The following is a 22722-nucleotide window of genomic DNA, read 5'->3' on the forward strand; positions in this document are numbered from 1 at the left end:
AACCCCAGAAGAAAATAATAAGGGAAAAATAGTTCTGTAAACGCTGATTAATATTAGAGCCAACCTACGCTTTTATGGAGACAAACCAAAGTAATATGACTGGGAAATACCAGAAAGTCACTGCTTTCCAAAAAATCTTTGGAGAAATTGCCTCAGTTCTCTGGCCCCGTGTTGGGGCGAGGGTGTGCAGCAGAGGAGTCTGTGACTCAGCAGCAGCCCTATTTTTCATCTGCTTTGACAACTGTGACAACATGTGAAAGTGTCTGAAAGGCGACTCTGTGCGGGGCAGCGCCTGCCGACCTGGGGGTAGGGCCCTACCAGGCCGAGCAGGAGATGCAAGAGATGCAGGAGGGCTCCCGGCCGGGACAGGGCCTGCGAAGAAGCCGCCCCGGCCCCCCGGAGCTACTTTATGACGTGCTCCCCAAGCCAAGCCAGGAGGCAGGACACAGTGGGGTGGGGTGGGGCAGCGAAGGGTGCCGGGCCATCTCCTGTGGTTTCTCGGTCTGTGGCAGTCGCCCCTGCGCGTCGTGAGATGCTCAGCTTCCCTCCGGCGTCACGTGGGCCCAAGCAGTCCAGGCTGCTGCTCGCACCTGCGTCCACTCAACACGCAGCAGGCACTGCCGTTGTGGGAAGAGTGACGAGGGGGGCTTCCACGAGGACTGACCTGAGAACCTCCCGGAGGAAGATCACCTGCTCCACTGACGGGCCTGACCTCATGCTCTCCCTGTTGGCACCACAGCTCTGGCCCTGAGAGGCCTTACTTCCCGGGAGAACAGCAGCGAGAGCGGACAATTATAAAACGCCCCAAGGAACTCTAGGCTGTCAAATAAAATCTGGAAATGTTGGGAAACTTTCAATGGAACGGTGGTGACTTTTCCAAGCTCCAAAAGCAGGATGATATAATCCTATACATTACAAAATTATCATCCAGGGACGCCCGGGGGGCTCAGAGGTTGAGCGCCTGCCTTCGGCCCAAGGCATGACCCCGGGGTCCCGGGATCCAGTCCCCATCGGGATCCCCGCGGGGAGCCCGCTTCTCCCTCTGTCTGTGTCTCTGCCTCTCTCTCTCTCTCATGAATAAGTAAATAAAATTTTAAAAAAGCTTATCATCCAAAAACTTGCAGTGAGATGAAAGAATTTTAAAAATTATATACACATATATATACACACACAACGTAATATTATTTAGCTCTAAAAAAGAAGCAAACACTGGCATAGGCTATGACACGGAAAAGCCTTGAGAACATCATGCCAAGTGAAATAAGCTGGTTAAGGGGCACCTGCCTGGCTCAGTCAGTAGAGCACACAACTCTTGATCTCAGGGTTGTGAGTTCAAGCTCCACGTTGGGGGCAGAGATCACTGAAAAATAGTCTTTAGGAAAAAAAAGAAAAAAGCAGCTGGTTAGAAATGAACAAATCTTGTATGATTCCGCTATGTGAGGTACCTAGCGTTGTCAAATTCATAGAGTCAGAAAGCAGGTTGGCCAGGGGTGGGAGGTGGGGAGAATGGAGATTGTTTGATGGATACAGTTTCGGCCTCGGAGGATGACATTGGTTCTCAGGGTGGATGGCGATGGCGATGATGCACAACATGAGAATGTACTTAATACTACTAAATTGTAAAGTGGAAACTGCACACTTAAAAATGGTTGGTGGTAGGGATCCCTGGGTGGCGCAGCTGTTTGGCGCCTGCCTTTGGCCCAGGGCGCGATCCTGGAGACCCGGGATCGAATCCCACATCGGGCTCCCAGTGCATGGAGCCTGCTTCTCCCTCTGCCTGTGTCTCTGCCTCTCTCTCTCTCTCTCTCTCTCTATCATAAATAAATAAAAATAAAAAAAAATAAATAAATAAAAATGGTTGGTGGTGGGCGCCCGGGTGGCCCAGTTGGTTAAGCATCTGCCTTCGGCTCCGGCCATGATCTCAGGGTCCTGGGATCGCGTCCCACCTTGGGCTCCCTGCTCAGCGGGGAGTCTGCTTGTCCCTCTCCCTGTCCCGCTCCCCCTGCTTGTGCTCTCTCTCTCTCTGTCAAATAAGTCAATAAAATCTGCTTAAAAAATGGTTCATGGCAAAGTCTACTTATGTGTATCTTACAACAATCAAGAATAAAAATTTTAGTCCCATTCACATGTGAGCCTTTGTCTAGCGTGGTTGAAGGATGTAGGTAGGATCAGTCACTGTTTGCACAAAGCCTTACTGTTCTCAGATTGATGGGAAAAGAGAAGACAGGCTTCTGTATGTCACATGGAACTTCCCCTCATTATTTGGGAAATGAGTTCCAGTCATTTCATACGACAATTCAACAAAGAGGAGACTCAGGTCTTGAGAGAACTTGATCGCGTTGTGTAAAAGCAAAGAGAAGTTGGACAGAGAGAAGCAGAAGAAGGAGATTGAGATTCCTCCTGGCCTGGCACTCTTCTTTGAGGCAGGTCCATCCGTCCCATAAGTTTCTCCTGACGCACACGTACGCACCTAGCCTTGGATCCAAGATCCAAGTTCCGATGCGTCACATACACAAACAGAATGGAAGTGGAGATGAGTGATCAAATGTTACAAACTTTGCAACAGAACAAGAATCTCATGTGTTGATTTTGAAATATATTTCGAAGAACTGGGCTTAATCAAGCAAATGGAATGATGAGATGGATCATGGCCTCATGTTTCCAGGAAAGAGAGATTTATTAATAGATTTATTAATAGGCTCAAAGCCAAAGCATAATACACTAATCTAATGTTGAAGATGCTGGGCACCGTCCACAACCGTTACTTTCCTCTCTGCTTGAGCTATCGATTCAAACATGTCGACCCTTAGGGCTCATTGTATGTCAGCGCTAACCCGTGAGTAGGACTTCAAAGATGACTACGACATGATCCTTGTCCTTAAGACACTCGCGCTTTCCCTAATTGGCTAGAAAAGTGCTCTGGTGGGCAACTCGGTGCTTCTCTCAGAAGACGTTTTCAAAAATCCTGTCATTAGCCATGTCCCATTGTCTCTCCTCACCTCAGGCACTGATGCAGAAAAAAAAATAAAGCCCAGAAGTTGGTTGTTTTTGTGTTAGTATCTTCAACTTCTTGTAGTGCTGGCACAGGTAGGCTATGCACCTTCTGCTGGTTTGTTATGTTAGCATCTGCCCCGGACGCATTAGTATCAATAGCAGGATACTCCCTTCCTCAAGGGCCTACTCAATGTTTCCATGGACAAGCTCCATCCAAGGACACACTCTTCCCACCTTCACATTCTACCCAATAACTCTAAACAAGACCTTTGAGTCTGCTTCTACACCCTGTTCTCAACTGACGCTTAGCTCATAACGAAGGTGAATGAAGGACTTAGACTCATTCACTTGCCCTTGAAAGCTCAGATCTCTTCATTCTCTTCATGAAATTCAAGAGCAAACCTCCAAAATGCTCCCAAATCGGTATACTGCCTCTCCTTCTCCATTGCTACCACCGTGGCCCATGCCACCACCCCATCTCCTCTCCCTGGACAACTGTGGTAGCCTCCTTACATGACGCCCTGTTGCCCCTCTTAACCCACCAGAAGTTTTTAAAAACTTCTTTTAAAAACCTTCATTGAATCATGACATCTCCTGCTTAAAAACCAATAGCTGCCCACTGCACACAGACTCCTGAACGGCTTCCAGAACCACACAGTACCGGCTGTGGCCTGCTTCTCATTTTCATTAGCTCGGTCTTCGTGGTCTCCTTTCTGTTCCTGAAGAACAGACCAAGTTCATTCTTGCCCCATGACTTTTATTCCAGTCCTCTCATCTGTCCGGAACACTTGGCCACTGATGTTTACAAGGCTGGCTCCTTCACTTTAAGCTGGATCATTCAGATCTAAACTTAAATATCACCTCCTCGGGGACCACTGGGTGGCTCAGCAATTGAGCATCTGCCTTCAGCCCAGGGCGTGACCCTGGCGTCCCGGGATCCAGTCCCCCATCGGGCTCCCTGCATGGAGCCTGCTTCTCCCTCTGCCTGGGTCTCTGCCTCTCTCTCTCTCTCTCTCTTTGTCTGTGTCTCTCATGAATAAATAAATAAAATCTTAAAAAAAAATCACCTCCTCAGAGAGCCCTTTCCTTATCTTGTTTTCCAGTTGCTACCCAATCTTTCTCTATCATATCACTCCACGATGAGGCTCTGCAAAGCACTTATTATTGGATAATTTCCTTGTTCATTTATTTGTTGCTTTATTTATCTGTCACTGCCACTAGAGTAAGCCCCATGAAATTGGTGACTTTTTATGTCATTTATTGTTGTGCTGGGATTGATGCCCTGCATAAAGTAGGCATGAAATAAATAACTGATGAATAAATTTGCTATATACGCATAAAAGAGGATGGCTGTCACTCCAGAATTGGTGAGCTTAATCTTGTGTTCACGACACAGGCTCATTCATACACTCACTTATTAAAAAATTTTTATTGATTTTCTATTATATACCAGGTACTATTTTGGAAACAAACACTCATATAACTAAATCCTTATCCTCCAGATACTTAGGTCTCTTCTGCTCCAGAGTAGGGACTACAGCCAAGAAAAGATTTATAACATCATGTGCTGAGTGTTACATTAGAGATGTGCAGAAGAAGGTTGGGGACGGACTCACAGGGAAGATGATCTTGACGAATGAAATCACCAAATGTATTTTGGAGAGGAGAGACCAGAGACAAAGGGAGTTGAGAAAGAGGACCGAGAACATGGGCTCTGGGCTCCCAACAAATCAGGGCATTTAAACTTTTTCCTGGAGGATTTTAAGAAGGCAGGTGTCAATAGGAGATTTTTTTTTAAGATTTATTTATTTATTTATGATAGACAGAGAGAGAGAGAGAGAGAGAGAGAGAGACGCAGAGACACAGGAGGAGGGAGAGCAGGCTCCATGTAGGGAGCCCAACGTGGGACTGGATCCCGGGACTCCAGGATCGCGCCCTGGGCCAAAGGCAGGCGCTAAACAGCTGAGCCACCCAGGGATCCCCGGGAGATTTTTTTAAAAAGGAAGAACACTCTGGCTTACCTGTGAAAACCATTCTTACAGAAGAACACCAGATGAATAAAAGAGGGAAAATGAACGCAGAATACTGAATAGTCAGATGATGACGAGTGGACTAAGGTAAGGGCTGAGAGAATAGAGAAGAAAGGATAGATTCCAGGGGTATTTAGGAAGCAGAATTACTACAACTTGGTGAACAATTAGGGTTTGTCAAACTATATGTTTTGTAGGATATAAGATTGATATACGCAGTGGTGTCCCCTAGCACTAAGTATCTGAGTTCGTAATGAATGAATGAGTGAGTGAATGAGTGAGTAAATGAATACGTGAATAAATAAGGAAAAGTCTATAGATACTCCCAGTTTCTGATGTGGACGTCTGATGTTACGGGTACTGTTACCAATATATGGGCACAAGAAGAGAAGCAGGCTTGGAAAGAGGAAGATAATTTAGGAATTAGTGAACGTGTGGCACCTGCTAGCAAGTTTTGGGCTATCCAGGTCTCCTCTGCATTCTCCTTGCAAATACAATAGTTCTTGTTTCAGTTCATCTCCATTTTGCAATGTCTTTTCACCTGAAACGAAAAGAAGCCTTTTGGTACCCTCGGCGTTCTCAGTGGCCTGCTTCAATCTACTAGGTACATTCTCTACAAACTACAGGGGAAACTGTCGATACCTGGTCCACCACTATGTTAGCAGTTGCCTTTTTTGCAGCCTCACTAGCAATTAGCCTCGCTGGTCTTCCAGCCTCCAGTAGCCGTCTCCTTGCCCTCTTTCTAGGCCCTGCCTGCAGCTGGATCCTTAAACCAACGCTCGAGGGTTTGCTGCAGAGCACTCCCGTTCCTGTTTGTTACCTATAGTTGCACAGCAAAGCATCCTAACCTACCCTTCTATTGTTTACTGATGGTCATGATAACAATCTATTATTTCTTCTAACTCTGCTGTTCGGCATTCTGGTTGGTTCTGCTGCCTCACCTGGACTCTGGACTGCTGGTCATGTGATTCTGTGCAGGCGGAAGTCAAGATGGCCTGGAAAGTCCAACGTGCCCTCACTACATTTCTTTTCTTTTCTTTTTTTTTTTTTTAATGCATCTTTCAATGCACTTAAATTCCAGGTAGTTAACATACGGCGTAATACTAGTTTCAGGTGTAGAATTTAGTGACTCCTCGCTTACATACAACACCAGCACTCATCACAAGTGCTCTCCTTAACATCCATCACCCATCTGGCCCATCCCCCACCTACCTCCCTCCACCAACCCTCAGTGTGTTCTCTCGTTAAGAGTCGCCCTCACTACATCGCTGAGCCTACAGCACTGACTTTGGCTAGAAAGCAATGTTTCTCCTCCGTGAAGGCCTACATTCTTCAATAGGTTAAATGAGGTGTCTTCACAGTATGATGGTCAAGGCCAACCCTGGTTCCAGAGGGTTAAACTCATTTCTTGATGAAGTGAGTGCAAGGTCACATTACATAGGGACAGAGGCACAGAGGCATGATTCATTGAAGGCCATTATTATAATGATTTCTTGCACCCCTTCAGCCCCATATCAAATAGGCCATTGCAACATCTGTTATGATTGAGAAGTTGGTCACAACAGCCCCAAAACCATACTGTTTTTGCTTAGCTTTGTGGCAATGAAATGGATGCTCTGTGTCCTGCCTCTTTTACCAAGTAGTTCATTTCTGTGCCAGTCTGTGTCAGAAGTATGTGAGGAGTTAGTGGTCAAGAATTTTCAAAGGAGCTTCCAATCTGGTGAGCAGGGAGAGTGCCTCACCTGGAGTGGACATGGAAGCTCCACACACCTTCCTACATATTTGCCCTCTGCGTCTCTTCCATCTGGCGATTCCGGAGTTGTATCCATTTATAATAAACCAGTAATCTAATTATATTGACAAGGATTGGCCGTGGAGACAAAACACTAACTTGGTTAGAATGATTGCTTTCTGCAGGCTTTGCACCTCCTTGGCATTTCCTTCTTTGTGCTTTCTGCCAGCTTTCTTGGCTCACCTCCATAAAACCTGGAAGAAGGAAGAAACCCAGCCGCTAGCCTTATTCAGAACTATGTCTTTCAACCTTTGAATGCAGAAGTTATCCCATGGATATGGCCATGTAGGCACCAAGTCCTGTCCATATGGAACCAATAATGTACCTTACACACATCTAGACTACTTGCTCTCAGGAGACTAGAGATACCGTTCTCATGAATAAAGCTCAAATTTATTTAAAACCTTTTTTTTAAAAGATTTTATTTATTTATTCATGAGAGACAGAGACAGAGGGAGAAGCAGGCTCCACACAGGGAGCCTGACGCAGGACTTGATTCTAGAACTCCAGGATCACGCCCTGGACTGAAGGCAGGCGCCAAACCACTGAGCCACCCCAGGGATCCCTATTTAAAATCTTTTTAAACAGATTTTCTAAAATTAATTTTTTAAAAGTAGGCTCCATGCCCAGTGCAGAGCCTAACACAAGGCTTGAACTCACAACCCAGAGACCAAGACAGAGCTGAAATCAAGTGTCAGATGCTTATCTGACCGGGCCACCCAGTCTGTAAAATTAAATTTTTTTTAAAACCCCACAGATCCAAGAAGCTCAGTAAAATTTAACAGGATAAACAGAGATAAAACACACCTAAGAACATCATAGTCCATTGCTAAAAACCAAATATAAGAAAATCTTCAAAACAAACTGTAAAAAAAGACATATATACAAAGAAGCAAAATATTAATTATGACTAATTTATTATCAAAAACAACAGAGGGTAGTGGCACCTGGGAGGCTCGGTTGATTCAGCTCTTGGTTTCAGCTCAGGCCACGATCTCAGGGACGTGAGATGGAGCGCCATGTTGGGCTCCACACTCAGTGCAGAGTCTGTTTGAGATTCCCTCCCCCTCTGCCCTTTCCCCTGCTCTCCCCCCCCCCTTTTCTCTCAAATAAAATAAGTAAATAAAATCTTAAAAAACAAAAACAACAAAACAATAAAGGCCAGAAGACAAGGGAATGACATCTTTAAAATACTAGAGAAGGAAGACTCTTAACCCAGAATTCAAAATATACAAAAAACAACCTTCAAAAATGAAATAAAAAGGAAGACATTTTTAGGCAGATCAAGACTAAGAGAATTTCTCTGCAAGAGATCTGCACTACAAGAAATACTAAGAGAAATTCTTTAAGCTAAAAGCTGAGGAAAATGTTATCAGACGAAATCCTGGGTCTCCAGGATAGAATATAGAACACCAAAACCAGTAAATATTTAGGTAAATATGAGATGATATATTGTTATTATGCTTGCTATACGGAGCTATATCACATGATACATTACTATCCTTTTTGCTTTCAGTATACTTTGTGTATTTAAATATATTTAAAACAAAAAAGTATAGCAGTAGATTGTAAAAGTAACATATGACCACAAGTGCCCAAGAGACAGGGGTAGTAAGTAGAAGTACACAGTTGCAGAGCCTTACATTACTTGTCAAATAGCATAATATTATTTGAAGTTAGGATGAATTAAAGATGGATATTATAATCTGTAGAGCAACCGCTAAAGAATGAAACTAAAGAGATACAGCTAAAAATGTTAATAGATGAAATAGAATGAAATATTAAATAGTGATTGATATTGCCCAAAAGAAGGCAAGAAAAAAGAAGCAAAAGAACAAGTAGGATAAATAAGAAGTAGATGATGAAATGGTAAATTTAAATCCAACCATATCAATAACTACATTAAGTTCAAATAGACTGAACACTTCAATTAAAATGTAAAGATTTTTTTTAAAAAGGTAAAGATTGTCAGACTGAGAGGAAGGAAGGATTCAACTACATGTTATTTTCAGGAAACACATCTTGAATAAAACAAGTTTTAAAAAAAAAGACTAAAAGAATGTTCATAGCAGTGTTATTTATAATAGCCAAAAAATTGGAAGAACTTCAAATGTCTATTGCACTAGTTACACATTGCTGCATTAAAACATTACCCTAGGGGGATCCCTGGGTGGCTCAGCAGTTTGGCATCTGCCTTTGGTCCAGGGCATGATCTTGGAGTCCCCGGATCGAGCCCCGCATCGGGCTCCCGGCAGGGAACCTGCTTCTCCCTCCTCCTGTGTCTCTGCTTCTCTCTCTCTCTCTCTCTCTCTCTCATAAATAAATAAATAAATAAATAAATAAATAAATATTTAAAATAAAAAAACAGTACCCCAAAATTTAATGGATTAAAGCAACATTATTTCCTAGTTTTTGTGGTCAAGAATCTCAGCAAAAAGAAGCACGCTCTTCTCTCATGAGGCTTCAATGAAGCTGCTGACTGTGGCTGTGGTCGTCCCAAGGCTCACCTTGGGGAAGGATCTATTTCTAAGCTTACTCCCATGGTTGTGGACAAGATTCAGTTCCTCACAGGCTATGGGAATGATGGCCTGAGTCCCTCACTGGCTGTTGGCTGGAGGTGTCCCTCAGTCCCTTGCCATGTGGACATCTCCATAGGGCAGCTCACAACACGGAGGCTTGCTTCATTAGAGGAAACAAGAAGAACCAGAGAGAGAGAAAGAGAGAAGGAAGGAAGTCAAGTTTCCTACATCCAAATCTTGGAAGCAATATTCCATGATACTTGCTATATATTGTTCATTAAAAGAAAGTCAAGAGGTCCAACCCATGCTCAAAGGGAGGGACTCTCAAGGGTATGATTAGCAAGAGGTGAGGATCACTGGGAAGCACAACAGCAGCTGCCCACTGCATCTATCTGCAGGAAAATATATTTAAAGACTATAATATTTTCATACAATAGAATACTACTCAGTATTATTTTATTTTATTTATTTGTTTGAGAGAGAGAGACAGACACAGTGTGAGCAAGGGGAAGGTCAGAGGGGGAGGGAGAGGGACAAGCAGACTCCAGGCTAAACGCAGAGCCTGGTACGGGGCTCCATCTTAGGACCCAGAGATCATGACCTGAGCTGAAATCAGGACTTGGAGGCTTAATCGACTGAGCCATCCTGGTGCCCCTACTCAGTAATTTTTAAAAAAAGAATAAACCACTAATATACACAGAAACATAGATGAATCTCAGGAACTCTTACTCAATAATGACGAGCAAAAAAAAAGCAACCACTAATATACACAGAAACATAGATGAATCTCAGGAAGTCTTACTCAATAATGACGAGCAAAAAAAAAAGCAACTGCAAAGGAATACGGGTTACAGGATTCCATTTATATGGAGTCCAAAACAGGCAAAACTCACCTGTGATGACGGAAATCCGAACAATACTTAACTCTGGATGTTTGAAGGGTATTATCTGGAAAGAAGCAAGAGGAAAAGTTTTCAGTGCTGAAAGTGTTCTAGATCTTCTTTTACCAAATTTGTTGAATGAAACATGTAAGGTCCATGCATTTTATGCAAATGATACCTCCATAAAAAATTATAAAAATTAATGCTTAAAAAGTAACCTAGGCTTATTTCTCAAAAGTAAAAATTATAAAAACCTTGTTTCAGCCAATGTTAAACAAAACATACTAGCCTAACATCATCTTCCAGCCCAAGAACCTAGGAAGATGTTGACTCACCAGAGAAGATATATTTTAAAATGCAATCAGATCAAGTGCCCCCCTCAGTGCCCGTCACCCATTCACTTGACGGGATGAGCACTGGGTGTTATTCTGTATGTTGGTAAATTGAACACCAATAAAAAATAAATTTATTATTAAAAAAATGCAATCAATTTGCATGATATCATGTCTGACTAAAATGTAAGGATGTTAAGAAATCATTCCACTTTTCATAGTAATAAAAGATAAACCTACAATAGCCAAACTGTGGAAGGAGCCTCGGTGTCCATCGAAAGATGATGGATAAAGAAGATGTGGTTTATGTATACAATGGGATATTCCTCAGCCATTAGAAACGACAAATACCCACCATTTGCTTCGACATGGATGGAACTGGAGGGTATTATGCTGAGTGAAATAAGTCAGTCGGAGAAGGACAAACATTGTATGTTCTCATTCATTTGGGGAATATAAATAATAGTGAAAGGGAATATAAGGGAAGGGAGAAGAAATGTGTGGGAAATATCAGAAAGGGAGAAAGAACATAAAGACTCCTGACTCTGGGAAACGAACTAGGGGTGGTGGAAGGGGAGGAGGGCGGGGGGTGGGGGTGAATGGGTGACGGGCACTGAGGGGGGCACTTGACGGGATGAGCACTGGGTGTTATTCTGTATGTTGGCAAATTGAACACCAATAAAAAATAAATTTATTATAAAAAAAGATAAACCTAAGATTAGTCAACTACCCAGTAGAACATAATGCCATTGCTCTTTTCTTAAAAATTTTCACACTTAAAAAAATCAAAGTTATCTGATACACAGAAGATCTTTTTCGAAAGGGTTCCAAAAGCAGAATGAAAAATTTTCCACTCTCAACCTTAAAGGAATGATATTTTGTTTTAATGAAATATAAAATCACCCGAAGACAAGTTATTCTTCATGAGTTCTCTTTCTTTCTTTCCTTCTTTTTCACCCTTCCTCTTTATTTGCTGTTCTCATATCCTTAACTTATTCCATTGGCCAGAAATTAGTGGTGAACAATTAGCAGACAGCACCACAGTTGTCTTTGGACGTTCTAAGAATACAGGTGCTTGATCATCGGGAAGCCTGCACCATTTATATTTATATTAGAATACAAAATGTTTGCACTGTCATTCAAATATGAAAAAGTAAAACAAAAAAAAAGAAAGAAAGAAAAAGTAAAACACCTGTTTACCCTCCATTGCCATTACCCAAAACCTCACTGAAATGATGGTAAAAAAAAATTTCTTTTTAAAGAAAACCTAAAAAGTCCACACGTGAAGGTAGAAGAGATCATAGCAGGAGGATGTCAACCCAACAGACAGGACAACTGACTTCGCATAGTAGAGAAAGGCGGGATGAAGTATCTACAGCAGGGCGGGGGTGGAGGATGGCAAGAAGCAAGTTGACGAGGTTGCCAAACCCCGCAAAACCCAGAAATGAGAGCAATAAGCTATCTCTGAATACAGGGAGCGGGTGAGTCTGGAAACAAAAGGTTCCAGATCTCCCTGCCCCTGCACAGCCAGGTGACGAACCCTCCCTCTTCCGCAGGGGGCTTGGGGAGGGACATGTCCAAGCACATTTGGATAGTTTAGTTAATAGGTTTGCCTTCAGTGAAAGCAATTTTATAATTCTGTGAAAAGTTTAGAACCGAAATAGCTACATGGAGAGAAAACTAAGCCAATTTTTAAAAAGGCAATTATTATCTTCAGACAAAAACAAAGACTTCTACAGGAATGGATATTTAACTGTAGCATACTGCCTGGCTCAGCACAGGGGAGTATTTATGTAGTTATAACAAGGCAAGAACCTGGAGAATTTGTCCCCATTTCTGATGTAACTATATCGGGAAGATGGGGGGAGAGAAGTGTGAAGATGGTAGGAAGGAAATAAGACAGCTAAAGCCTTGCCTTTCCTGGTAGAAAGTCAACCCCTAATAATTAAAAGTGAACAAATTAAGAAATTACAGCATAGGGCTATTATGAGAGTAATACAGAGGTGGGGGCGCCTGGGTGGCTTAGTCAATGGAGCGTGAGAGACTTCTGATCTCAGGGTTGTAAGTTCGAGCCCCACGTTGGGTGAAGATATAACTTAAAAATAAAATCTTAAAAAAAGAAAAAAAGTTTTTTTAAAAAAGATACATGGTAGCCCGGGTGGCTCAGCGGTTTAGTGCTCCCTCAGCCCAGGGCCTGATCTGGAGACCTGGGATCGAATCCCACATCAGGCTCCCTGCATGGAGCTTACTTCTCCCTCTGCTTCTCTCTCTATATATATATCTCTCATGAATAAAAAAATAAAATATTTTATAAATAAATAAATAAATAAAACCACTGAAAGACTCTAAAACCTTGACTCTGAGAGTAGGTATTGGAGAGGAGGACAAAATACAGTAAAGAGAGGTCAAGCAAGAAGCCGCTATATTTTAAGTCTCATACAACTGTCTGATTTCTTAACTCTGATAAAAATTTAAAACTAAATTTTTCAAAAAGTGTTGAAATGAATGCTTCCTTTCCAAGAAGAAACTTTTCTGAATATAAAGCTGACTTGAAGGTATCTACCATTATTTTAACTGATCTTTCTGTTAAATATTCAACAAAACTCCTGCTCTTACTGTGTTGGGGTTTTTTTCCTTTAATTAAACCTTTAATTTTGAGAAAATCATAGATTCCTATGCAAGTGGTAAGAAACAATACCTGAAGATTGGTTGTGTTCTACACCCAGTTTCCCTCAGTGGTAACATCTTGCAAAACTATCGCACAACATCACAACTGGGCTACTGACATTGGTATGGTCAAGGCACAGACCACTCCTTCACCAGAAAGTTTCCTAACGTTGCCTTATACGGCCTTCCCCACTTCCTTCTGCTTCCCCGTCCCCAACTCTGAACGCTGGCAACCACTAATTTTTTCTCCACTTCTCTAGTTTTTTGTTATATAATTCTTTATCAATGAAATAACATAGTATGTGAATCTGCGGGATTAGCTTTCTTTGCTCAGTGTGAGTGCCTGGAGATTCATCCAAGTTGTTGTGTGTATCAGTAATCCATTCATTTTTAGGGACGCCTGGGTGGCTCAGTCGGGTAAGCGTCTGCCTTTGGCTCAGGTCATGATCCCAGGGTCCTGGGATGGAGCCCTGTGTCGGGCTCCGCGCTCAGTGGGGAGCCTGCTTCTCCCTCTCCCTCTGCCCTCCCCCCAGTTCATGTGTGCTCTCTCTCTTGCTCTGCTCTCTCTCAAATAAATACATAAAATATTAAAAAATAATAATTAATAATAATTCATTCTTTTTTATTCCTGAGTAGTACTCTAAAGTATGGATGAATCATAGTTTGCTTAACCATTCATACTTTGAAGCCTGTGGGTTGTTGTTTTGTTATTGTTGTTGTTTGCTTGTTTGGCTGTTACAAATAGAGCTGTTATGAACATTTGTGTACAGATTTTTAAGAGACATACATTTTCTCTTTCTCTAAGATTAATGCCCAAGAGTACAATTTTTGAGTTGTACTGTAGCTGCATGTTTAGGTATTTTTTTTATGACAGCTTTATCAAAATGTAATTCATCCATTTAAGTGTATCATTCAGTAGTTTTTAGCATATTCACAGACTCATGTAACCATTACTATAATTAATTTTAAAACATCTTTTAGTGATTTTATTTATTTATTCATGAGAGACACAGAGAGAGGTAGAGACACAGGCTGAGGGAGAAGCAGGCTCCCTGTGGGGAACCCAAAGTGGGACTTGCCCAGGACCCCGGGGTCACGCCCTGAGCTGAAGGCAAATATTCAACCACTGAGTCAACCCGGGCGTCCCTAAAACATTTTCATAGCCTCAAAAAGATAGCCCACAGCCTTGAGCTATCACTCCCCATCCCCCCAAATACTCCAATCCTAAACAAACAACCAAAAATGTAATTTCTCTCTTTACACATATGCCCATTCCAGACATTTCGTATAATCATATAATATGTGGTTTTGGTGACTGGCTTCTTTCACTAAGCATGATGCTTTCAAAGTTCATCATGGTCTAACATGTATCAGTACTTTGTTCCTTTTTATGGCTGAATAATGTTCCATTATATAGATACGTCACATTTTGTGATCCTTTCATCAGCTGATAGACATTTGAGCTATTTGCACCTTGTGCTATTATGAATAATGCTGCTACGAACATTCATGTACAAGTTTTGTATGGGCATCTTGGGAACAGGTGCTGAGACCAGAACTGCTGAGTCATATGGTAACTCCATGTTAAATTTGAGAAACTTAAAAAAGTAAAAAGTAAAAAAATTAAATAAAAAAATAAAAAAAATTTTGAGAAACTTCCAGACTGTTTCCCAAAGTGGCTGTACCACTTAACATTCACACTAGCATGTATGGAGGTTTCGATTTCTCTACATCCTTATCAATACTTGTTATTATCTGATTTTTTTTATTCTAGCCATGCCGGTGGGTATAAAGCTGTATCTCATTGTGGTTTTGGTCTGCATTTCCCTATTGACTAATGATATTGAGCATCTTTTCCTGTGCTTATTGGCCACTTGGACATTTTCTCTGGAAAAATATCTATTTAGACCCTTTTCTCAATTTTTAAATTGGGTTGTCTTTTTATTGATGGGTTGTAGGAATATACTTTTTGGATATTAGACCTGTAACAAGTACGATTTTCAACTATTTTCTCATATTCTGAGGATTGTCTTTTACATGTTTATTTTTATAGGAAACCGCCAATCCGTTTTTCAGAATGAGCTTACCGTTTTATATGCCTACCATTCCTGTGTAAGTGTTCCAGTTTATCTGCATTCTCATCAGCATCTGGGGTTGTAATTATTTTTAATTTTAGCCCTTCTGATAGTTGTAGAGTGAAATCCCATTGTACGGTTTTAATTCTGCATTCTCTAATGGCTAAGGATGTTAGCACATCTTTCACATGTGCTTACTTGCCAATTGTATACTTTCTTCAGTGAGTTACACATTCTGTTTATGAATTTTCCTCGTTTTCCTATGGGGTTATTTGGTTTTTTTACTGTTGAGTTTTGAGAGTTCCTTATATATTATAGATATTAGTCCTTTGTCAGATATATGGATTTTAAAGTTTTCTTCCAGGTTTTCATCCTGCAAACAGAATCTTTCACAGAGCAAAGGTTTTTTTTTTTCATTTGGGTAATGTCTAATTTATGCATTTTTCCTTTTGTGAATATTGTTTTGGGTCCTGGTCTAAGAGCCAGTCTCTCATTCCTGAAGTTTTTGCCTAGTACTAGATTTTGAAGATTTTCTCTTTTACTTCTTTCTGAAAGTTTTGGTGTTACATTTTACCTTGAGTATATGACCCATTTTGACTTATTTTCTAATTAAATATGAGGCTTAAGTCTTGGTTCATTTTCTTGGCCTGTGGATGTCAAATTTCTCCAGCACCTTTTGTTGGAAATTTTTCCCATTTTTCCTCAATTGAATTACTGTTTAATGTTTGTCAAAAATCAGTTGGACCAAAAAAAGAAATCAGTTGGGCATAATTGTGTGGGTCTATTTCTGGCTTCTTTATCTGTCTATCTCTAACAGGGCATGTTGTATTGATGAGGATAGTGCTGCAGCAGGCCTTCATATCAGGTATAGTGATTCCTCCTACTTGATTCGTCTTTTTTGAGATCATTTTAGCTACTCTAGGACTGTGCCTTTCCTATAAATTTTAGAATAAACTTGTCTAGGTCTACAAATACCTTCTTTTAAATTAATTCAACATGTATAATTTAAAAGAGCTATCTAGAGAATGTTAAATTAGTTCAGTAATTTGTCTTTTTAAATTATTTTGAGATATATAGAGCAAATTAGATTAATGCATATGGCCGGCATTGATTAGCTCCTTGGCATTGCAATTTTAAAAGCTGAGTAAGCCATTAGGCTTTTATATTGCTTCAATTAAAGAAAATGGGGGTAAGGAGGTGAAATTGCCATTTGTGTACAGACTTCTACCGCATAGCATGAAAGTGGTTTACTATGAATGTGCTATTCAAGCAAATCAATAAGAAAGAGATAAGCAACCCAACGGGAAAGTGGACAGATATTATAAGTAGGCAATTTCACAACAAAGACATGAGGAGAAGTGCTCAAATGCTCTAGCAAACACAGATAAACAAAGTGTGTGTTGAGATACGTGGAAACAAGTCACTGCTAGGCCTGGACGAGCACACACATACAGAGGTTAAGGGGAAGAAATGGAATTGGGCATAGGTTGGGGAGGGTAAGGTTTAGAGAAGCCTTTCAGATTTCACTTTATATTTCTGTATTGTTTGAAATTATTTTACAATGAGCATTTTCATTCATCTTCAGTAGTACTTAAGATATTTTAAGTTATGTTTTGTGTGTTCGTGTTAGGTTGCTGCCAAAATAATATAACTCCTACCAAAGGGAAATCAAACCTATAGATGTAACTGAGTATATAGGAATGACATAATATTAACAGCCCGAAATAATTTTAATTCCCCCACTTAATTTATCAGACTCTTTTAGATTTGTGCTGTTGTTTTCAGGGATTGCTCCCAAATATTACTAACCAATTCCCTTAGCATTTTAGACAAAGGCAAATCTGGTGCTCATTAGTGAGTCATTCTCTTTGGCTCTGATTAAACAAACACGGGATTTCTCAGGCACAGAAGCAAGCATTGCCCTACTCCTGACTGTAACCAGCAGAGATTGTAAAAAAAATCCACTATTGTTTTCATGAGCAGAGAATACTGGTAATCCGTTCCTAATGGGGCAAACTTTTAAAGTTATTTTCTGAAGATTTGTTGAATTTGTGCCTATCCATTCTAGCTGCCCAGCCTCCTATGGCACTTGCAAGTTGCCTTCCTATAGTTGCTGTGTTTATCAGCCAAGGCTTTTGTTTTCAAGCAACTGAAACAACACTGGCTTTCTCAAGCAAAAGAGTAATTTATTAGAAGGTCATCAGGGCTGACCAAATTGATGGGAGGCCAGTTGGCCAGGCTTGAGGAATGGGAATAATCCCAAGGAGGACTGTATGACCAGGAAGAGCAACAGATACCCCAACAAAGGTCATCCAACAGGACATTAAGGCCTCTGCCTCTATGACAAATTGGGCCTACATCTGTTTCTACAACGTTGCATGACCAAGTACAGGACAGGGTGTCCAATAGGAGGGCCCAAGGTCGTATGTCCTCTGAATCTGACAAGGCCAAGGTGGCCACTATCCCCCTCTGGAGATACATGAAGTGGAAGATTACTTAAGTGGTAGATGAGAGTGCTAAAACAAAATGCCGGTTTGCTTGATGGCCAAGGCCAAAGGCAAAATTATCCAGCCCAATTACAGACTCATTTTTAACTTGCCGATATGGTGCTTTAACAGCGATATCAGAGCAGAGTTCTTGGGTCTCTCCTGTTCTTTCACAAGATTACTCATTTCCCTGTAAGAAAAATGTATCTTGGGACGTATGGGTGGCTCAGTGGTTACGCATCTGTTCAGGATGTGATCCTGTAGTCCAGGGATTGAGTCCCGCATCGGGCTCCCTGCATGGAGCCTGCTTGTCCCTCTGCCTATAGAAATAAAATCTTTAGAAATAAATAAAAATTTATTGGGCCGAAGGCAGACACCCAACTCCTGAGCCCCCCAGGCGTCCCGATAAGCAGCTTTAAAGGTAAAGATGGTGGATTTAACAAGTGTTGTAATATTCTCTCCCTCCTGAGATTTCTCTAAAAGGGCATTATATAGATGTATTTTGAAAGATCCTTATATCATATGAAGATTTTGGAAGCTAAGAAGCAGATATGAAAGTGGCAACCACCTTAGCAGAACAAGGGAGCTAAATCCTACCCTAGAAGTGAGGGAATCTGAGACATAATCACTACACTGTAGAGAAAAAGAAAAAAAGCTCAGGAATTGATAGTACCATATACTTGTAAATGTGGTAAAAACGTGAGGATTGGTTGAAAGTGTGTTGAGGAATCAACATAACTCCCAGATCCGGGCCCTAACCCTGATCAGCGTGGCCACTGCTCTTCCACTTCCCCTACGGAAGACTGGACCGTGTTTTGTTTGTTTTCTTTGAAGGGGGCAGAACAGAGGATCTCTGGACAGGATAAAATCATTTATAACAGAGAATGGAGGCGACGTACTAAAGACAGGAGCACTAAGTGAATATTTGCATGATGAAGGATGAGGCCCTGGCCTCCTTCCCCCAAACAGTTCCCAGATGCGGCAGCCAAGCAAATCACTGGAAGATTCTTATCTGGAAAACAGGACTGATCTAAGAGCTCAGACCTACAGACACGGACACTGACGGCTTTCCCAACACAGCCCAGCCAGGTCGGCCTAGAGTGAAGGTCATCACCTGCAAAACTCACACAGGCACTCAGGGCTTCCATTCATGTTTTTACTTCCAATCCTTAAATATGAGCAAACACTCAAGGGTTACCAGAAAGGGAGGAAATATTCGATGTGAAAAACAATGATGAAAACAAATGAACAGAAGGAACTTGGAAGAAACAAAGACTAAACAGGGAAAAGAAAACTTCAAAATCCAACATAACCAATATCCTCATACAGTTCAAAGGAGCTATTATATCCATGGAATAGAAACACCTACTTTTAACATGGTTTATTCCAGGAGAAGAAAAAAAAAAAGGAAGTTTAAAAAAATGATAGAAATGAAAAACCGTAAGAGTTTTGTAAGATAAAGTGAGGTAGATCTCTCAGAAAGCAAACAAAAAAGACAAAGAAATGCAAAAGGTCAAGAAAACTGGAGGGTAAAATAAGAAGTTCTCCTTTTAGGAGAGTCCCTAAAAGGATGACTATCTCTGGGAATGGTTTCTTTCTCTTTATTTATCAAGCAGTCAGTGTGTGTGCGTGTGTGTGTGTGTGTGTGTATGAGAGAGACCACCAGGGAGAGACAGAGACAGGAGTTCCAACATCTAACCTACAGTAATATGAATGCTAGAGAGAGAGAGAACTTGGGAAACAGAGAGGAGAAAATCATCAGCAAAATAATCAAGAAAAATTCACAATACACAAGACTATATATACACTTCCAGGTTCTAAGAACCCACTGTCCAACACAGTGGTGGGAAAGTCTCTCATTAAAGACGCAGGGGCCCTTGGCTGGGTCAGTCGGTAGAGTGTGAGACTCGATTTCAGGGTCATCAGTTCATGCCCCACAGTGGGTATGGAACGTACTTAAAAAATAAGTTAGGGTTGAGCGTCAGCTTTCTGCTCAGGGTGTGACCCCAGGGTCCTGGGATCGAGTCCCGCGTCGGGCTCCCCGCAGGGAGCCTGCTTCTCCCTCTGCCTGTGTCTCTGCCTCCCTCTCCTTGTCTCTCATGAATAAATAAATATTTTAAAAATAAGTTAGATAAATAAAATAAAATAAGAAATCTTCAATAAAATTCCTTTACAAAAGAGAAAGATACAACTTTGTGCAGTTTCTGAACACTGGGGACAAAGAGAAGATTTAACAAGTATCTGGGAATGGGAAGATAGAAATTCGGGAATCAAAATATTGTCAGACTTCTCAACAGCAACACTGGAAGCTTGAAGCAAAGAAGAGGGATCCCTGGGTGGCGCAGCGGTTTGGCGCCTGCCTTTGGCCCAGGGCGCGATCCTGGAGACCCGGGATTGAATCCCACATTGGGCTCCCGGTGCATGGAGCCTGCTTCTCCCTCTGCCTCTGTCTCTGCCTCCCTCCCTCTCTCTCTCTGTGTGACTATCATAAATAAATAAAAATTAAAAAAAAAAAACACACACACAAAGAAGAGATGCCATCAAAATTCTGAGGAGGATTATTTCTGAGAGTTTTATAAATTATCAATCAAGTATATCAATCAGGATCCTGGCAGGAAGGAGACGGTGAACCCCAGGAGGATAACGGTGGACGTTTAAAGAGGGGACTGGCTGTAGGTGGGGAGAACACCATCATCACGGGGCCAGAGAGGACGAGTTCCCAGCACCTGGAGAGTAGCTGCACGCAGAAGGCCAGGGGAAAGGGGAACCTTCTAGTAGAGGGTGCACACAAGGGCCTCAACCTGGCAGGAGAGAGGCCAAGAAACATCCTCCAGCCTCTCGTTTGCAGCCTCCCCGTCTCCTGCTCATGCTTCACCGCCCAGACAGCTGAAGGCCAGATGGCCAGCCACTGCAAGCCCGTCTACAGACCTCAGCTTCCTAGGAAACCGAGCAGGGTGGGGAGGGTGGAGTGAGTAATAAAGACTAAATCGGTTAAAATGTGGAAAGCCTCCAGAGTAATGCCCATCACCTTTTAAACACTCAATGCGCCTTAGCTGTATTGTTGCTAGCCTCATCATCGTCGTTGTCATTAAGACGGAACTATTAAAATTCACGTGAAATCCAACGTTGACAATCAGCTTAACCATTTTCTGGATCCCCTTCCTCCTTCCCTGATAAGACTCTTTGACACAAATATGCAAAGCGTATTGTAAAATTTTACTACCATAAAAAGTAATTTTCCACTGACTCCCAGGGACTTTTCAAATTTTCTCCAGATTTATTAGTGACAAGTCATCTGGAATAAATTTGTATTGGACTTACTTGTAGCGATGTGTAATTCAGAAGTAGTGTGATTGGGTAGAAATAATTACGAAGTACCGATTCAGTGCTACAATCTCCCAGGAAAATAAATGTAGCACTGATAGTTTCTTCCCATGCGGTAATTTAATCAGATTACCATTAGCTCAGTATTTTGCAAAGTAAGCACCATAATCCCCGGAAGTGCTGAATAGGATGGGGTAAGAGATTGGGGTGGGTGGGGCACACCATAATAAAATAAGAGAATTACATCGACCTTAAAATATAATTTAGGGGCACCTGGGTCGGTGGCTCAGCCGTTGAGCGTCTGCCTTCGGCTCAGGGCGTGACCCCCGGGTCCCGGGATGGAGTCCCACGTCGGGCTCCCCGCATGGAGCCTGCTTCTCCCTCGGCCAGTGTCTCTGCCTCTCTCTCTGTCTCTCTCATGAATGAATAAATAAAATCTTTTTAAAAAATCACTAAAATGTAATTTAGTTCACAATGCAAATAACCACTACTATACAAAATAGATTGTTCAATGTTTCATCTCAAAAGTAATCAATGTGATATGAATTTAAATAATAATGAGATGCCAATTTTGACCTACTCAATTAGCAAAGATCTTAAAAATCATGCTATCCAGGATTTGTTGGAATAGAGGAAAAATGGAACTCATACTGAGGATGGTGAGTGCATTAGCACAAACCTTTTCAAAGGACAAGCTGGCGGTATGCAGTAAAAGCGCTTAAAACATTCACACCTATCACAGTCTCCGTGGAAGACACAGATAAGGACGTCACGTCACACCGCGTATGGTAGAGACGCGCCCTTTGTGTGCAACACAAAGGTAGAAATGGTTCAAATGATTAATTGTTCACGGGAAGCAAATGTCACTTCACAAAAGAGATGGCACTTGGATAAGATTTTGAAGTGATCAAGCTTCACAGGGCACAGTCAACAGTTCCAGTAAGAGTCACACTTCTTCTGAATCACTACACAAAAACAGAGACATGTTAAGGCAAAGTATTTTCATTAATTGTGAAACTTCTGATGTAGCTGGAGGGGTGGAAAATAGTGCCTGGAAAACAAGGCCTCATCATTTGAGAACCAATGGACGACGAGAAGAGAAAATCATCTGCTTTTTGGTGAGGTCATGAATATGGCTTTTAAAACCATAGTGTAGAGAGAAGTTGAGCAATTGCCCACCCATAGCACTCCCACCCCACAGCCACCGAAAAACCCCAGTCTGGAAAAAAAAAAAAAAAAAAAAGGAAGAAGGAGGAGGAAAAGAAGAAAAAACAAGGCTGGCATAGAGAGTATTTAGGAAAATAAAGTGGAGTTCATTCCACGCATAAGGACAGCCAAGTTAGCAAAGAGTGGGCAAATGGGTACGAGGTGGTCAGCGGCAAGCAGCCTAGGATGTCATACCACCACTTGTAATAAGTATTGAAGAATGAAATAATTCTATTTCTCTTATACTTATATGGACTATTTTGAGAAAAATTCTATTCTAATAAAGGAGTAATGTATGTTTGCCACTTTTACAAATGAACTTATAGAACGAGTCATCCATAAGCACATCAGGAGAGTGACAGAAATGAGAATTGGGGGTTAAAAAACAAACAAACCCAAAACAGCAAGATGCGAAT

At 41.6% G+C, this 22722-nt stretch overlaps 1 long non-coding RNA gene across 1 annotated transcript; it reads right to left on the minus strand.

Moving 5' to 3' along the window:
• Positions 1-504: 504 nt before the first annotated feature.
• On the minus strand, positions 505-22282 carry LOC140611988 (uncharacterized). Its single transcript, XR_012013339.1, has 5 exons — positions 21374-22282; positions 10229-10283; positions 6916-7010; positions 5466-5565; positions 505-1372 (listed from the first exon to the last, which is right to left on the minus strand). It is a non-coding gene; the product is annotated as an uncharacterized lncRNA (long non-coding RNA).
• Between the last annotated feature and the right edge of the window lie 440 nt (positions 22283-22722).

This window comes from Canis lupus, chromosome 20 (assembly GCF_048164855.1).
Source record: "Canis lupus baileyi chromosome 20, mCanLup2.hap1, whole genome shotgun sequence".
Taxonomy (NCBI): domain Eukaryota; kingdom Metazoa; phylum Chordata; class Mammalia; order Carnivora; family Canidae; genus Canis; species Canis lupus.